The 13,142-nt window shown below is 28.9% G+C and overlaps 1 long non-coding RNA gene across 2 annotated transcripts; it reads right to left on the reverse strand.

Moving 5' to 3' along the window:
• Window positions 1–9,990: 9,990 nt before the first annotated feature.
• LOC145807519 (uncharacterized) lies at window positions 9,991–12,983 on the reverse strand. Of its 2 annotated transcripts, XR_014350657.1 has the most exons (5): window positions 12,846–12,958; window positions 12,186–12,280; window positions 12,006–12,106; window positions 11,747–11,848; window positions 9,991–10,241 (listed from the first exon to the last, which is right to left on the reverse strand). It is a non-coding gene; the product is annotated as an uncharacterized LOC145807519 (long non-coding RNA). The 2 variants fall into 2 exon arrangements; XR_014350656.1 differs by lacking the exon at window positions 12,186–12,280 and having other exon boundaries at window positions 10,111–10,241; window positions 12,006–12,097; window positions 12,846–12,983.
• Between the last annotated feature and the right edge of the window lie 159 nt (window positions 12,984–13,142).

The raw sequence follows: 13,142 nt of genomic DNA on the forward strand, positions 1-13,142 counted from the left end.
AATCTAGTTATGTTTTTCAATCAAAGACAAATATCATTAGACCTCTATTAATTAAAAAAGATAAAATCCAGATCTGATTTTTTCCCCCTCATGAATAAAGATAGCCATGAAAACATGTATGCTAATGACTTTTTATTGAATACAAATTAGTGTGATTAGAAAAAAGAGGTGTAGAGTTTTGAGGGAAGTTTTCTTAATCAATCTGGCCGACAACATTAGGATGATTGGCCAATGATACTGATGAATCCCCTTCAAATTTCTCTTTTTGATGCTATGCTTTGATGGAAAAGTTCTAATTTTATGTGCATATAGCCTAGAAAGAATTAATTAAAGTTGTATCAGATGATTGCTTAGGAACTTTCTTTTCTTTTTAAGTGACTTTGGTGGGCTAAGGAATAAAAGATATATTCAAACTACTAATCATTAATGTTTATCATAGGATTTAGATTAAAATGATTTAAATTCAATAATGGTGACCTCCTCCACAGAAAAGAAAGTGAGAAATGATCAAAGCATTTTCTTGTGATGTGCCATAAACATATCATGCATTATACAATAAACTATGGGCTGATGATACCGGTATAGTATAATAACAAAAGTCTATAATCTAATCGCGGAGTCGTTCGTCGTGATGTTGCAATTTGCAAAGGTATAGTCAGATCCAATTTTTTTTGAGAAATTTCTTTTGAGACTGAATAACATATCTTTGAGGATGAATTCTGGCATATATATGTTGTTCCATATTTTGTGAGTGAGCTAAAAATGTGTATTTGTGATTATTCAGGTTTATTGTTAATTATCTTTCACTTTAAATATATATATATATATATTATGTTTATAATATGGTTATTTGCAAAATTATACCTATTATTATATTACGACAGCTGATCATATAGAAACAAAGGTTTATTTCATGTTTTGGAAGATAAAAATATTCTCTACTTAACATGAAAGTAAGATTTGTATATTTCATTACTATCCATTTGCCTATTCTGTCTTCTTAGTGTTCAAACATATATTTTACATGTACTATATTTTACATCAATGAAGCTTCTTTGTTTTGCTGATAAAAAAAAAAAAAAGTGTTCAAACATATATTGAGTTGATGCTGTAGCTGAACTTCACTTTGAATGTAGTGATATCATCTTATTTTCTGAAACATATTGCAAAAAAAAAAAAAAAAAAAGTAATAACAAGTGGGTTTTGATTCAAATTCCAAAGTTTCATCCTTGTGTGTAGTAGTTTTTTTTTTTTTTTTTTTAAATGTTAATTTTTATTTGACATTTTTCTATTTTTGTTGTTGATGTGGTTTGGAAGGTGAAATTCAATTATAGAAGGGCTTTTAGATATGAAGGTCATTTCATGATGTTGGCAGCCCAACAAATCTTTTTTAATGAATGAATGAATGAATGGAGAAATTGATTTTCTCAGTCAATGGCTAAACGTATTGTGTGTTCTTGGATGAAATCATTGCCTAAATTTAGTGTAGCTTAAGTTTTTTCCACCAATGTGATAGGTTTTGTCAATTTGTCAATCTTTGAATTTAGGAGTGAAAGATTAGTTTTTCTAGACGCATAGAATTCGATTATAGAAATGCCCCCACCCAATGAAAGAAAATTGTTTGATTCTATAATCGAATTCTGTGTATATAGCATTTTTAACAAAGAAATGTAAAAAGGGTTGTGATTCAAAGGATCATGTCAAAGTAGCGGCCACGATTAAATTTTCAACAATTGGAAATCACAGCATAAAGCTGTAAATGCTAATAAAATTAAGGACAAATTATCCCAGTAGTTAATTTGATTTTCGTAGTTCTAATTACCTCAATTATGTTATTCATTTTTTTTTTGTATTGTGTCAATTTAGGTCAACGGATAATGCCCTTTAGAAATTGGATTGAAATAATGGGGCATAGCAGTTCATTATTCAAGCTTCTCAAAGTGATTAATTTGAAACATTCCATTCTCTTTTGAATTAACTATTTTACATTTACTTATATCAAATTTCTCAATGAGTATTTTTTAATTCGTCCAAATTGACATATTATAGAAAAAAAAAATTAAAGAATGGAATTGATCAAATTAAAATTATGAAAACTAAATTAATACAAAAGATAAATTAAAAAGGCCACATATGTTATTTGACCTAAAATTTATTAATTTATATAGCTACTCGAAAAATATATCGGATATTCAAAGCATGAGCATGAACATGAACACGATTTTTTTTTAAAGAAAATAGTTATCTCGCATGAAGCCTTATCCTGCTAATTAGTCAAACTCAATATAGAGTACCTATTTTCTATAATGGTGCCTTCATTTTTGTGCTTATTTTCACTACCCCAAAAATGTATTCAGTTTATGATTTTATTCTCATTTTGATTGCCACTTATCCATTTCTATATCTGCATTAATTTAGACTCGATCATTGTATGGATATGTTGCTTCCCAGTTTTCTAATATATAAAGCATGTCTAATAATTGTCTAAAAAAAAAGTTGTCCTTCACCGTGATAGAGATATATGTTGATACAATTAAGATTCTCTACAATAAATTTTACTATAATAATTTTGTTGCAATAATTCAATGACCTATGTTTAAATTTAGGAAATAAAATTACGCCGGTTTTGAGTGCCTGGTTTAAATAATCAATTTACTTCAATTTTAAGTTAAATTATTAAATTATTTATTTTACTAATGTGTTTTACTATTGAAAAAATAATAAAATTGTTAAAAAAAAAATCGTGACACAGAAATCGGACTCATCGTGATCACATCACTTTTAAAGCATTAAGTCATTTCATCTGTCATATGCGTGAGCAGGACATATACTATTTAAAATGAATCATGATGCTGATCCTTTAAATCTATTAATTTTTTTGTTTTTTTCATCAGGTAAAATTAGGATTTTGTGGTGTTATTATAGTCCCGTTGGATTCTGATCTCGGGATAATCGGTTGCCAGCCAGGTAATTCACTCCCAATTGAGAAATGATATGGGTAAAAAAAATAATAAAAAAAAAGAAAATAAAATAAAACTTTTAATAAAGTGAACCTGCAATTTCAAAACTTTGCAACAATCTGATTTTTTTTTTGTTTTTTAACTCCTCTTGCTCTACCAAAGAAGTAAATGTAATGATTAGTGGTTTTACTTCATTCATTGTAATCTAGAGCATTTTTTATTTATTTATTTATTTATTTTTTTAATTAATGAAAAGAAAAAATTCATTGATGTAATATAAAGTAAACGAACTTGTGGGTAAGTATTAATAGATGAACTTATTGTCTAATAGGTTCTATGATAATTAATGATATTTTTTATCAAATAATATCAAAAAATATCATTAATTGTTAATTTTCAGCGACAGTTTAAAATTACTATAAAAAATGTCACTAATTATAAGGTTTCGTGACAGTTTTAAAAAAAGTTATCAATTTTCAACTTTTACCAACAGTTCAAAAAATTCATCATAAAAAACGTCGCTAATTATAAACTTTAGCGACAATTTATAAGAATCATGACCAAAAAATCACTAATTGTCAATTTTTAGTGACATACATAAAAAATTATCACAAAAAGTAATTTGTAACGACAATTTTACTAGAACTTATTTTCAATAGCATTTGACAAAAATTAAGTCCAACTATTAAGACTTATTGATAGTTTATCCCAGAGTAGATGAGTCACATAAATTACATAAAAAAGCAAGAGGGATAAAGCAGGAATTAGCATCATTCCTTTAAGATTATATGGCAATTAAGTTGGCACATGCACTCCAGCCAATCATATGTTCCTGATCTTACAAAATGTGAATTTAAATAGTCCCAATGTTTACACCATCTGAGTTGAGTTATTTTCAGAATTTTGCTAAAAAATGCAACAAAAATAAAAATAAAAAAAAATTGATGGAGCCTGAATGAGGGAGCTGATGGCAGTTGGCCTAAACTTGCTACTCAAAAAAATTAATGAGTTTTACAAAATGATTAAATTTTATTTGTTTACATAAGAAATTGATTTTGAATAAGTTTTTAACAAACCAAACTCGAATAATAACTTGGTTCAATATACAATCCTAACACTAACTGTTTACTTGGGAATCGAAAAGAGAATAAATGATTTGTTAAGTTAAGAGATGAAAAAACAAATTATAGTTTCTCTTCCTCTAATATTATCAAAATAATCTTCTAGTTTTTATATTTTTTAGTACCTAGTTGAACAATTTTGATATTACAATTTTGGGAAGTGGGTTATAATCCACTTCTCAGATTATAACCCACTTCCTCTCTCATAAAAAAAACTGCTTATAAACAGCTTTTCACCAAAAAGCTGATTATAACCATCTTTCCAAAATAGCTCAAAATTAATAGTCATCCTAATTCCTTTCTCTCTCAATCTCAAAAAGCGAATTTCAAGAGTAATTTGTCTCTCCCCATCTGTTTTTATTTTCTCATATTTCTTTCATCTTTTATAATTTAAAAACAAACGATTCACTAAAATAAATCAAATTTTATTTTCTTTTTTCTTTAAGCCAGGCAATGTTTTAGAAACACCCCTTTTTTCTTTTTTGTCATTTTTCCCTTGGGTTTCATGATACATAAAACACTAGTTATTGGTTTAACAAATTGAAGAAAGAGAGTAATTATTCGTAATTTTTTTAGAAAAATACAATTGATTTGTAATTTTTTCTAAAGAAAATGCCAAAATAAAGGCATGAAAAAGTTGGATAAAGCACTTATGTAGAGAGAGATGAGAGGAGTTATTAAAAGCTAGACAAAGTTAAAATTGTACAAATCGGGCAATAAAAACTAAATTTGGCAGTGGGTCAGCAAAAGATTTTCAGCTTCCCATTTATAAAACTGTAACTTCGGGATTATTTGGTTTGTATCTCAAAATATATTTTTTGAGAAATTTTTTTAAAATTTTGTTTAATTTAAATTTTTTGATTTTTTTTTTAATTTTTAGAATCACTTTATCTTTCATACATATCAATCAATTACTTTTTTTTCTTTCTTTTCTCTTTCTCAATCATTTTTTCTCTTCCACACATCTACTAAATTATAACAAAATATTAAATTATCTTAAACTCCAAAATTATTTTCAATATATACAACCAAACAAATCAAAAAAAATTCTAAACTCTCTTCCCAATTTTTTTTTTAAATTTATTTCAAAACACAAACCAAACACACTTCTATCATCCAATCTTAAAAAAAAAAAAAAAAAAAAAAAAAAAAAAAAAAATCACACTCCTCTTGAAATGAAGAACTAAAAACCACTGACCCTGACGCTGACCCTGACCCATCCATCTCTCCTTCTTGTCTGTTTCTAAGTCTCTACAGTGAAGTGAGTGTACAGTTTCAATCTCTCTCTCTCTCTTCTAGGCGAGGAGAGAGGGGGCAATGAGGAATGAAACTCAACTGTTTGAGAGAGACAGACACTGCTGAGAAGTCTTCTTTTTTTTGGGGAGGGACCCACTCACCTGTTTGATTATTTTGCATGGATATAGATATATAGGTCAATATTAGATGATAAAACAACAGTTTAACAAAATAGAGAAATTAAAAAAAAAATGCTAAAAACAATTTTAGGCTGTTCTTAGTCTTGAAAAATGTATTAAAAAAATTAAAATATATGTAAACATTTTTGAGATATATAAAAAAACATATTAATATTATATTTTGACATTTTATCTTTTTAATAACAACTGTTATTAGCTAGATTTGTAAATTCTATTTATCCAATAAGTTTGTCTTCCATGAATTGCCCACAACCATAGAATATGGAGGAAATTATTAGATTGTCTCCTAGTATTATGTTATTTTTAAATTTTATTGAGTGAATTATTTTTATCTCTCAAGCATTCAATAAAAATATCGGAATTATTCTATCAGAAAAGTTTTATATTACATCATTGATTAGGAGTCTTTTGTGAAGTATTTTGTAACTAATAATTGATCCAGAATTTCGAAGTTAATTGATTCAGCTGGGGGCTAATCCACCTGAGGGTTGTGCTGTGTGGTGTAACTAGGTGTTTGTTACTAGTTTTTTTGTTTTTCTGCTGTTTTTTTTCCCTTCTCTTTCTCCTCTTGATCTTTTTTCGTTGGTTCCTCACCAACTGGCGCTTCGAGCTTTGTCTTAGCTCCAAGCTCCTCTTTATTGATGTACTATTCCATACCTTGTATGTTGTCATCAACAAAGATTTTTTTGCCGATCAAAAAAAAAAAAAAAAAATACCCTGAATAGGGATATGCAAGATAATCATTCAATATTATTAGAATATAATGTGATATTGTTTGAGTGGCGCTTTCAATCAGTGACAAAAAAATTATTAGGCATTAAAAAAATTATTAGGCTTGATTTTCATGAATTGTATGACACCATAGAATGTGACAATAATTATTCAGTGGTTCTGAAATATTGAGAGATGTTATGTACTTCTTTGAAAAAGTATGCATGGTATACACTTCATAATAATATTACAAAATTTTGTAATATAAACTATAAAATAACATTGGATGCACATTATAAAGTTGTTATTAGTAACTTTTATTACAAATTGACATAACACATCCCAAACATTAATAATTTTTACTCAAAAATTTTGTAATTTTCTTATGACATACCCCATTTTTAAGGGTGCAAATAATAATTTTTTTGATATATTATGTGATATTGTTTATATAATACTCTCAATGTTATTTTAGAAACTAGCTATTTTAATTAATTTTTTTACGAAAAAGAATACAAAAAAATAAAGATAATAGTTAACTTTTTAATAGTGAATTTCTAATTTTTTGACTTTCCAAACATACCCTCATAGTGTATTATGTGACATTAGTTTAAATATCATTATTTTTTTTACATTCAATTATCTTTGACCTCATATATTTTTAATGAAAAATGTCTCGTAACTCAAATTTTGTGGCTCAAAAGTGGCTCAAATGGCCAAATCGACGTCGTTTTGGCCATTTTTATGTTGTTCTGTACTCACAACGACGTCGTTTTGATCATTTGAGTCACTTTTGAGCTACAAAATTTGAGCTACGTAGCATTATTGATTTTTAATATAGATAAGGCTTTTTGTTATTTATATTATAGGAATTAAGTTATTGAAATATTTAAAAACTAACAAAAAGAAGTTAAATATATTTAAAAAAATTAAAAAAATTCAGTACTCAACTTAACTCGAGAGAGGTCTATAGCTATAGGTGCGTGTACGCCAATTGAAAACATGCGCATAGAATTTAAAAGGGAAAGAGGGAGGGAGAGAGAGAGAAGAGTGCAGTAGTAGGAGTGGTGATTCATCCCACTAATTTTTGGACCACTAATAGCTCTAATGAGCTTAAAAAAAAAAAAAAAAACAAACTCAAGCCAAAACATCACATCACTTTGGTGGGGGCCACTGTGCCACATCATTAGTGATGCTCTAGAGCTCCCAATTTAGTGCTCTAAAACATTATTCCAGTAGTAGTAAAAAGTTGTTTAAAAAGTGTTAAATAATAAGTACATTTTTTTAATAAAAAAATAAAATGATAATATAAATTAAAAAAATAAAAAAATGTATTCCAAATAACTCTTAAGTAATTAAGTAAGTATTCTGTGTAAAGTCTGTACGAGAATCTCGCATTCTGCGGTCAATCGGAAGGGACGTTCGATTAGACATTTAGTGGGCCCAACCCGACCCAAACCACTGCAAGCCCCCCACGTGCATCCCTGTCATTCATGTCTCCTCCCCATAAAAACCAAAATTCAGACCGAAAAAAAAAAATTTTAAAAAGCCATCACTTTCGGTCCGGTCCGGTCCAGATACCAGGCCGAAAAAGCCCACAAAATTCACGCTCTCCCCCCCTCCCGCTTCTTTTTATTTTAAAAAAATATTTTTTTAAATAAACATAGTAAAAATGACTAGGATAATTTATTTGGTAAATTATTTTGAAAAATAAAAATGGAAAAATTAGAAAAAAATTGAAAATTTAACTCTTGTAACAAAATAAAATTTTAATTTTGTTAATTTAAATTCTAATTTTTTAATTTATTTTCTAATTTAACCCCACTGTCGTCCCACTTTCTGTGGGTGATGCGCTTATTGGACTTTTTCCCCCACTCTTGTACGGACCTCTCCCACCTCCTCACCTCGGCTACAACCCATACATGGAATTTTTAATACTACCTAACTTCATTTCTTTTTCTTTTTTAATTTTATTTTATTTTATTAGAAGAATTGAATAAATAAGATCGAAAGAAATTGTATAATAAATTATGATGAATTGTCATGTCACTTGTGAGTGAAGTCATGGGATACTCTCGTGTTTAACTCAATTTGTTTTTTGTGATATTGGATGGATTCATGCAATAGCTTCCATATAAAAACTACGGAAAATGATTATTTTTAATAAATTTTTCTTTTTTTTTTAAAAAATGAAACTTTAAATATGAAATAATAGATCAAATTTTATTCAACAACGTGGTTTTCCTTCCTCCACTCAATTAAATTCAAGTTGTAAGACAAGCAATAAAATTCACTCTATATAATAAAAGAGAAGCAGCATTCATTATTAAATACCCTTTAACTATGTAAATTTTTATTTTATTTTTGACCACAAGGGGTACAGCGTTTAAATGATTATAATGCTAATGCATCATTTGGATAAAAGTCAAAAATTACATAAATAATTCTCTATTGGATTTGACAGCTCTCCAATTCCTTTACAAGTGTCCTTGTCAAACAGTTAAAGCTATATTGGGATTGACAATCCACTTTATAGTTGCTCGTTGAGATTTTACTAATCATTTTTAAGATCATCAAACATTTTTAAATGTCTACTTTTCTCAGTTTAGAGGCATTTTGATATGCCCACTCTTCTTCAGTTCTAAAGAGCACTTGGGACTTTAAAAAAAAAAACTAAATATTCCTAATAAATTAAATTTCATCGTGAATATTTGATCATTTAATATATTATTCATTTTAATAGAGTACTAGAGGCTTCAATAATCTTGAAGGTAGCTAGTTAACTGATCACCCTTATCTTTATGCTATGTTTGTTTTATTCCATGATGCATGGGATTGGATTGACAATTGTTTGGACACACCACAAAAACATGTGTTTAGTTGGGAAAATGCTCCGAGACTAATGGTGTGTTTGGTTGGAGAATTTTGGGAGAGATTTAGAAAGGAAAAGAGAAAAAGTGTGTGAAATTATGTGAAATTTAGACATATTTTATTCATATTTCACCTACTTTTTTTATTTTTCTTTCTAAATCCCTCCTCAAATCTCTCAACCAAACACAACATAAGAGTCTGTAAGACATGAAGACCCTTAAAAAAAAGAGATTAACACTTTTAGAAAAATGTGGTATTAGTAAAAAGACTATTTTGCCTTATACTTTACAAAAATTATGAAGCCACCTTTTATAAAATGAAAGCTTTCACATTATTTCGGAGACTTAATCCCCAACGAACTAATGTCACCAAATTAGTACATAAAGAAACACAAATTATTTTACATCTCCAACCTAATAATAATTTCATTACTCAATCTCATTATACTCATAATTCAACCTAACTTAATCTGGTAATAAAACATGACCTTAAATGGGCCTGTATAATTGGACAGATTACAATATAGGATTGTGATTATTAATTTATGAGACTTACATTTCCTTATTTGGTTGTAAATTTTATTATTCGAATTATGGCTTGGTTTGGGAAGTGGGTTGGGTTTTTGACTTTTTTGACTATTTTAACCTGAGCTAAAAAGCTTAGTTTGGGAAGGATTTTTTGACTTTTTAACTTTTTTGACTTTTTTTGTGAGAAAAGAGTGTAATGATTATGGATTGGATGTGACGTTTTGTTTTTTGTGGCTAAAATAGCCTATTTTATCTTTTGTAACTAAAATAGCCAAAAAACCCCAAAACCTAAGTTGCCAAACAGAGGCTATATTCTTATGAATATTTTATCAAACAAAATTGATAAATTTTTTAATCCTACAATTAATAATACAAAATAAACATAAATTGTAATTATATATTTATATCCATTACAAAATAAATGTGAATAAGAGGAATATCTCTTTAATCTAATTAGATAAGCAAGCTTACACTAAATTTACAACTCGTTAATCTCTCACTATTAATCCTACTGATCAAAATATATCGGGCACAAATCTCCAAGCTTCACATTAATGGTAAAGACACTTTAAATGAAAGCGTACCCTTTTGTTCACCCAACTGCTGTTGTACTGACTTAAAAAAAAAAAAAAAAAAAAAAAAAAAAAAAAAAAAAAAAAAAAAAAGAAGAAGATAGGGATCATGAAAAAACTTTTATGAAACTGATCATGAAAAATTTATGATCCTTGGATTACCTTAATTAGTGTGCGATGTTTTATTTTAAGTGTAATCCAAAGGTTATAAATATTTCATGATCATTTTCATGAAAATTTTTTCATGATACCTAGTATTGCTAAAAAAAAAAAAAAAACTAGCTTTATCACATCATTTTTTATAAGGAAAATGATTGGTGGCCCTAAAAAATTTGCCCCTAATGCCCCTAATTTCCATTTTTAGAAACTGTTTTCTTTTTTTCTTTCTTTTTTCCTTTTTTTTTTTTTTTTTTTTTACCTAAAGTGGAAATTTCGGCGCATTCGAGCCCCGAAATTCGGGCCCTCAAGCAGCGCCGTTTTTATAATTTTTAAGCAAGTATAGAATTTTTCATATTATTATATTATTATATCATCCAATTGTTCAGTGTAAGTGTGCACTGTGTTGACTAAAAATATAAATGTTTTGGCTGGCTTGCTGGTCGTGGGGCAAGATATATATATATATGGAACTATTATTGACACAAAAAATTCATAATTTTCCAACTTGGCATTTTTTTATTTTTTTAAAATTTTTGAAGTGTGTACTGTTTTAGTCTTTACCCTAGATAGGTATATTAATTGAAGTGTCTGTACAGCTTCCTTCATCTCTTTTTAGGTCATCATCTTCATTTAATACTTTTATCTACATCTGTAATTCAACATACATACATAGCTACATACATAAAATATGCATTTACATATACATCATGGCCCTGTTTGGCATGGCTTTTTATGGCTAAAGTAGCCAATAAATATAAAATAGACTAAAACAGTCAATAAGATAAAATATCACATCTAAATCATAAATATTTCACTTTTTTCTTATAACTATCAAAAAAAAAAAAAACCAATGAACTTCTCAAACACAACTTTTTTAGATAGGTTAAAATAACCAAAAAGTCAAAAAGCCGTAGCCAAACGAAGCCTATATATGTATATGTTCTATCTGTCAAGGTTGGACAAGTATACATTTTCAAGACAAAATGGGTAGGAAATCAACTATGGTCTTGATGTTATGTTACTAATTTCTGATAATTCAATATCTGTTTCAATGTTTTATCTGAGTCTACTCTGCTTTTTAAGCTTTTTTTTGGTACATGGAACCTAACTTCTAAAGTATCTGGTATTTGTCCAATTAAAAAATTTCTCTCAAGGATCAAATGGAAGTTTTTTCTCACTCGTAGGTTAGTTATGAGTGAGATACATATTTGATTGCTTGCATGCATTAAACTATTATAGCCGAATAACCATTAATTTCAAATTCGATGCCAAGTAAAATATCAGCAATATAAAGAAGAGATTAAGAGTAAAATTTTAAATACTCAGAATTTGTTAAATTATTCAACATGCACGTATAAGATGCCATGAAAAAGAACATGAGTGTCTTACTTGTTATCAACGACAAGTAACCATCTGATAAGTACATCCATGGATGGGAATTAGAGGCGTGCTTTGAATGCTAGCGGAGGCGGCTTCTTCAAATTCAAGCTGCTGAAAGTGGGAGAAATGAGCAACAAGTCAGTGAAAGAACCAAGAATTTTATCAGAACAGAATGTTAGTATCTACCACTCCTCATTTTATCATTTATCCCCTCAAGCCCCGTTCAAAAACAGATCAGAGTTAAGAGCACGGGTTGATCTGATCTTACCCGAGAGTCTAAAGATGTTCATTTCTCTGTGATGCCAATTGAAGAGAGGTAGAAGGGCAAAAATGACAAGCAGCAGAGACCGGTTGTGCAAGCTGAAAGAACTACAACAAAGTGAGTACCACAGGCAACAGCATTAAAACAGCGAAAGAACTGGCCTACAGAGTTCGAAAAAGGCTCTACTTGAAGTTCAAATTGAACTGCAGATCTTTAATAAGAGGATTTCTCCCATCAGAACCACAAGTCATTCTAAACTGATTTCTAGATTCAAACTTTTTCTGCTCAACAGGCACAAATCTCAGTTAATACTGGAGAACTAAGCAAACTTCAGATCTTAATTCACTTGATAGGATCGATCCAACTATGTCATAAAGCCACACACACAAAAAAAGAGGATAATAGTAAAAGCTAAGCAAATGCATCAAGGTGCCTCTAAGTTTTCACGATAAGAATTGTAGTATAGTTGATCAACAAGCATGCATGCTAGCAAAATAATGATGGAAAAAAAATTGAAAGAAAAAAAAACCTGCGCCATCCTTGTGTGCCTTAAACATGCAGTAAAAAGGGAGAGAGGGAAGATGAGAACATAACCCTAATTGAGAAAAAAAAAAAATGCAAAATGAAAAAACAAGAAAGAGAAACAGAAAGAATAGTGCAGAGATCAAACAAAGGTTAGATATCAGTTGAAACCTAATTCTAAAAGTTAATTGGTTGATCTAAGGGCATTTGTGTTATCCCATGAAATATGAATTCGTGACTCCTGATTATTACAATGATGCTGATAATGACACTGCCCATGATGTCGATGATGACGACGATAATGACAATAAGAAAACTCATTACCTAAAGCATTCCAAGAATTTGTGGAGTGGCAATATTTAGTTTCAGAAAATTCTCTGATTTTTCTTCCAAAATGTTAAAAAAGGGTGTCACACATAGAGCAAATCTGAATGACAATTCCCAGACTTCCAAGTCATAGCATCTGCATTAACAAAGCTCTAAAATGTGCATTAGTAAGGTCCAATAAAAACAGATCATCTCAAACTAATTACTCTATTTTAAGTCCTCAAGTGAGAAGGGAAAAATAAAGAGAAGAAGCTGGATAGGATAAGACATCATGCACAGTCGGACAAAAGACAA

This window comes from Camellia sinensis, chromosome 14 (genome assembly GCF_055761805.1).
Source record: "Camellia sinensis isolate YWXY chromosome 14, ASM5576180v1, whole genome shotgun sequence".
Taxonomy (NCBI): domain Eukaryota; kingdom Viridiplantae; phylum Streptophyta; class Magnoliopsida; order Ericales; family Theaceae; genus Camellia; species Camellia sinensis.